Source organism: Manis pentadactyla, chromosome 3 (genome assembly GCF_030020395.1).
Source record: "Manis pentadactyla isolate mManPen7 chromosome 3, mManPen7.hap1, whole genome shotgun sequence".
Taxonomy (NCBI): domain Eukaryota; kingdom Metazoa; phylum Chordata; class Mammalia; order Pholidota; family Manidae; genus Manis; species Manis pentadactyla.
Genome location: NC_080021.1, coordinates 112642426 through 112648391, shown reverse-complemented (window position 1 = coordinate 112648391; position 5966 = coordinate 112642426). Strand labels below are relative to the sequence as shown.

The window sequence follows — 5966 nt, the reverse complement described above, 5'->3', positions numbered from 1 at the left end:
GAAATAAGACCTGGAATTGCATCCTGTTTCCGTGTGGCTGGCCTTGAGGCAGACTGCACATTCTGCCTGGGAAAGGGAACTTACCCAGGCCGATGACAAAGCTCTGGCACCCCTGCCACAAGCTGACCAGGAGTGCTGTCATTGTGCCCCCCTCTGAGCCAGATCTGAACAAGATCAGGTCTGTATTCCCTTCAAGTGTGACCCCCTCTACTCAGTACAGCACCTTGGGAAGAGCCCAGAATCACAGGGGAACCTTGGGCTTACAGAAATCCCATGAAAGCTCTGTCCCCAATTCCTAGATAAAAAATCGAAGAGCACATATTCACATGATGTTGTACATGATGTGTGGGGGATTGTGGATCTTGCCCTGTCCTGAGATGCTAGTATCTTGTAGTCAGTGTAGCCTGAGATAGAATTTTCTTTAAAGGCAAAAATATCACAATAAAGTTAATAAATTTCCCATCATTTCACCTCATTTCAAACCAGATTTTAGCTGAAAATAAAGACAGAATTGTCTGACCTTTGGGTGTCAAACTTGGCACAAACAGCCCTGATTTCCTTACTCCCGGTAATGTTCGGTGGAGGTTGGGTGCTGTCTGGCAGGAGTGCTGGGGGCAGGGTTCCAACAGTGGGTGGGAAACTGGGCAGAATGCCCTATGTATGGGCCTGAGCTATGGGCTTCCATTTTGAGGTACTCATGTGACCCCAGAGAAGGAGAGTGCTCGAGAACCTCTAGAAGACACAGAGAATTCATCTCCCCACAGGTGGGCCAAAGGTTATCTAAAGTGTAGGTCTCTACATAGGATCAAATCTAACATCTGAGTTCAGCAGCACCTTATCAAGCACACTCATTCCCAGCGCTCCCTTAAACTCTCAGTTTAGGAACTATGGGGTGGGAACTGGGGGCAGGAAAAGCAGGAAGCAAGAAACAGGCAGCAGGCCTAAGGTTCAAATTTCTTCCAGAACCAAGAAGACAGATGAGCAGTTTGGGATATTTGAGGTCAACTTCTAGGGAGCAGAAGTTCAGCTTTCCTATGGAGTGTGTCTCCTTCTCATCCCCTCCTGTATATATTTCCAGCCCCAGGCAAAAAGAGAGTCAGGGTTAAAAGATTATTATTTGAAGAAAAAAGAATGCACATACAAAAAAATAAAACACACACACGCACATTAAGACAACACTGAAAGGGGACAATAAAGTGTTAAAAGTGACTTTTTGGTTGTGAGTTTATAGGTAATTTTGGTATATGGATCTTTGTATGGATTGCCTATGTTTCTCCTTCAATAAACATTGTGACTATTATTTAAAAAGCAACAACAACATTTGTAGATACAAATTCTTATTTAGATCTTATTTAGATGCAGGCCTGGTATGGTAACTCAAGACCAGATTAAATAATTCTGGGAAATGGGCTCCTGGTTTCTTCACCAGTGCCATAAGGCAGAAGCAATACACTGATGCAATTTAGCACTCAATACACTACATTGCCGAAGAGAGCCTAAACACACTTGAGGGCATATTAGCTTCAAGTATAATGGAGTCTTCAGTGATAGAAAATCCCTTCTTTGCTTGGGGCTCCATTTCTTCTTGGATCCTTCTCTCTTCAGGCACAGTTCTAGCCTTCTGTTCTCCTGCAACAGCTATGTGTAACCTTAGGAGATGTTGGGAACAGTCATTCTACTTTATTCTTGCTGCAGCAGCCTAGTCTAGACTCTCTGACTCCCTGCCTGAACTATTCCAAGAATCTCTTCTCCATTCCCTGCCTCCATTCCCTCCTTCCCACACTGCCAAAACCAGAGTTTCTGTCATGTGATTCCATGTTGCCTGGCGAATCAACACCTCCATCTGAAATTCAAGAGAAGATGCTCTTCAGTGGGGGCACTGATTTTCACTCAAGCTGTTGCTAACACGAGTAACATTTAAGAGAGATTCAGGGAAATGAGAAGCAGGAATTTATTTAAAAACATGTAATGATTCTCCCAAGCAACCACAGATAGGCCAATGTTGATTTATATGGTCTCATTTCAGCCACACTGTCTTCCAGAACAGGCTCTATGGTCCATAGTAGAGATTTTATCTTCTACCTCCTTTGAATCCTCCGCTTCATTTATTGCAAAGCTGAGCATGGAGTAGTTTATCAATTCTTATTGACACAGCACAGGCATGGTGGCTGAAGGATTTCTGTCCCTCTATTAATGGCACACCTCCTAAATAACAATTACTGCTCTTGGAGATGATTGAAAGGTTCATGCCTACCATGGAACGTGGTATCTTTCTGGGAAGGGGGAACCAATTTGTAAAGGCCTGAGGAAGGCAAACTCCAGAATTACACATTTTGACTCAAATCATCTGCACATATCTTCCCATGGAGTCAGCGGCATGTGTCCCTTGCACAGTATGTCTGCCTTGTTCCACAATCAGCCCATGAGAACACTTACTGGGTGCCTGTTACCTGCCAGCCCCTGGTTAGGTAAAGTGGATCCCAGGATGAGCAAGGTAAGGGTCTTGCCCTCAAATAGTACAAATCTAATGAGCACTGATACAAGTAAGAGCAACTATGACACAATATGACAATTGCCTTACAGAATGTGGATTTATACAAAGGGCTCCAGCCACAAGGGGGAGCAGGGGAAAGTTTCAAAGGAGAGAAAACATTTGAATTGGACTTTGAATCACGAATAAGACCAAATCAATATAGATGGGAGGGAAGAGCATTAGAGGCAGAGGGAATGGCACAGAGGAATGATAAGCAAGTTATATGTAGAGAAAGACACATCTGCCAGGTAGCTGGAGCAGATAGTGAGGTAGAGCTGAGGGGCTGGCCCCGGGAAGAGCTATGGGGCAGGCTGGAGGATGCAGGTGGTGGAGCGCTGGGGGCATGGGAGAAAGGAGGCTTCCGCTCCTGGCTCCTTCTTTCAGGTCATTTTCCTGCAGCCCTGGTGACTGGGCTCCCTCCCTCCATGATGTGAGTCACCACCTGTCTTCTCTACGCAGGCCTGAGGGCCTGCTGGAGGTGAGTGCTCTGACTAACACATTCCTTCCCTTTATACACAAATGTCAACAATTAGCAACTGATGAGGTCAGGTCCACTGTGTCACCAGCAGCCAGGGAGCTAGCGCCAGACATGCCATCAACTCCTCAACCTCATCCACAGACAGGTTCCTGCCTCAGGAAACAGGACAACACACTCAGGAGGGATGCATAAAGAGGAAAAATAGAGGGAAAAAAACTGTAAGAGGCTGACCTGAGGCTTCCCAGTCAGGGAGTGGCTGTGGAAGGCCTAAGGTTTCCCTCAAACATTTTACAACATTCAATTAAAAAAAACAAACAGGTTTAGTTACTTTTTCTGTCCTTTCATGAAGGAATGTTGGTGGGAATGTGAGGGAAGAGCAAAAAGCCTCATTTGCTAAAAAGGAGAAGGACTGGGTATGCAGGATTAGTTTCATTTGCAAACAGGGAAGGAATTTCTCAAATGATGTTGTTTGTGAGATTCCTTCTATACAAAAATATGTCAGCCAGGAGCCCTCGGAGCTGTTGGAATTGCAGATATCCTGTCCTTTGGGTGTGTAAAAGTGACTTGTGAGCTGCAGTGAACTTGTGGCAGTTATTGCTATGTTAACTAGTGGTAGTTATTGTTATGTGACCTGTGGCAGTTTCTGTTTTATTTTTCCTCTGTGAGAATGTCCCCTAGGGAGTGGATCTCTTGGTATTTCACCCTTTGGCAGTGTTTTACTTAGCAACCATTCACTGGTTGACTACCATGTGCCAGGCACTGCTCGAGATATGGAAACATAGCAATGAATAGCTAGTTTATGATCCAGGCATGTGAATTCATTTAACCACGTTTTATACTGACTTTCTCATCCTGCGGAGATGGGGAAGGAGGCAGAGCAGAGTATGCAGGCTGATGTCTTGGCAGTCAGAAGTCACTGGCACCGCATGTCTGGAGAGGGAAGCCTGCAGGTAGGACAGAGTTGAGGGAAAGGCTTATTGGAGGATCTGAAAAGAAACTAGTTGATTTTAACATCTTGTTAGAAGCTCATCTCAACCATAGCCAGGACTTGGAAAAAGACCTAGCTAGCCACTCAGGTCCTTCCACCCAAAGGAAAGTTCACCCAAAGCTTATAGATCAGCAAAGCTTTTCTCTCTCCTTCCCTGTTCTCTGTGAAACAAGTAACGTGTAGGGAACACAAAACTCAGCCTGATGGGGAGGTACAGAGAGCTAATTCCTGCTGGGAAGGTTCTACCTTCTCACTGCAGAGCCCATATGGAGGATGCCAAAGGACACAGGAACCACCTCCACAGGGGAAGGTGGCTGGAGGACAGCTGTAGGATGAGGAGCCCTCAAGTTGCCCTTGGTGCTGACCCGCGAGAAGGTTTACTTTCCTCACCTGGATGTGTCTGCCAACTACCAACCCAGCAGCTGCAAAAGGGCAGATTTCAGAGCTCAGGGCCTTCTGCATATTTCTAGCACCTGTGAGCTTCCCAGGGCGCTTGGTTACCATGGAGCATGAAGACAGAGAAGGTGTCTGGAGATGACTCTCAGGTAACACGGACATTCTGGAGCACAAAGAAACATGAGGGTTTGATCTCATTCCAGTACATGCTAAACCCGGCGGGATGCTGTCTTCTCTGCCAACAGAGGAAACAACCTCCCATTCAGCTCAAGCTCAACCACCATTCAAACTTTATGACTTAAGACGGCAAGAGTTGGGAAAGTTCCTTCTAGGAAAATGGCACATTTTTGGTGTGGCAAGTATGCACACGGGGAGTACATAGTGGTGGTGGGGTCAATGTGGGGGAGTACACAGTGTCAGGGGGTCAAATGTGAGGGAGTACACGGTGGCGGGGGCATTGATGGCTTTTTCAGTCCATTCAGTACTTTCCAATGTAATTATTCCTCACTGAACTTTACTTGCTTGCTGAGAATGAGAACTGTATTTCTGCGGATGGTCTATTTGAGACGTTAGAGCAGCCTGGACCGATTTCTGGTAGAGGTAGATTTTCTTACTCATCAGAGTGTGTGTTGAGGGTAGAGCCCAGTGTTCCTCATGCAGATTCTTTTCAAGCATAGCCAAATTTCCTGGGAGCCTGCCACCCAGTCTGTTGGCAGAATACATTTTTAGATTCTGAATCACCTTAGGATCTTGTCTTGGTATCACTTTGGATTAAACACAACAGCATTCTAGTATGTTGGCTTCTCCTTGTACACACAGGTTGGCTTCTCAGCCACCCCATCTTCAGGAAGCAGAGCAGCCCAGGCAGATAAAAGGGTTGCATATATTAGATGCCTACTCACCAGGTATTGGTAACACAGTTTTATCACTTCCAGTTCTACAAAACTCACACAAGGCTGCCCCAGGCGAAATGGTGAAACAGGTTCAGTTCATCCAGGATTTTTTCTCTCTTCTTCCTTCAACACTAGCTGGCATGTCCTTCCATTCCCATTAAAATGGAGTTGCATGCAGTAAGTGTTCATTGACATTTATTTTGCCCAGTGGCATTGCCAGGCCCTGGTCTAGGCCCTAGAGTTTACAACAGCAAACAAGGCTCCTCCCTCATGGAGGGGTAGAAAGGTGCCATGATATTTTCTATATACATATTTCTTTATAGATGTACAGATACCTGTATAAAGATACATAGTATCAAATGATCCTGAGAAAATCAGGACAAAACAAATACCAATCAAGTGTCTTCTTAAACAGAAAAAAAGTTACGAAGGGGAAGATGGCAGTCTAAACCATGGAGGGGATGGTACAGGCCTCTCGGAGCAGTGGGTTTGTATATGAGCCTCGGTGGTCCCTACCGCCTCCCCCGCCCCACACCCCCCTGCCAGCCCAGCCTGCCAGCCACGGCTCACTTTCCTGTTGGCTGCCTTCTGTGTCACTTACCAGCTCCCTCCTTTCTCATCAGGATGGGATTAGCTCTAAAGTGAGAACCAGTGCCTGCTCTATTTAAAACTGAACAA

The 5966-nt window shown here is 45.9% G+C and overlaps 1 long non-coding RNA gene across 1 annotated transcript; it reads right to left on the bottom strand.

Annotated features, from left to right (window-relative positions):
- Positions 1-1085: 1085 nt before the first annotated feature.
- On the bottom strand, positions 1086-5641 carry LOC118910094 (uncharacterized). Its single transcript, XR_005023830.2, has 3 exons — positions 5010-5641; positions 3855-3955; positions 1086-1843 (listed from the first exon to the last, which is right to left on the bottom strand). It is a non-coding gene; the product is annotated as an uncharacterized LOC118910094 (long non-coding RNA).
- Between the last annotated feature and the right edge of the window lie 325 nt (positions 5642-5966).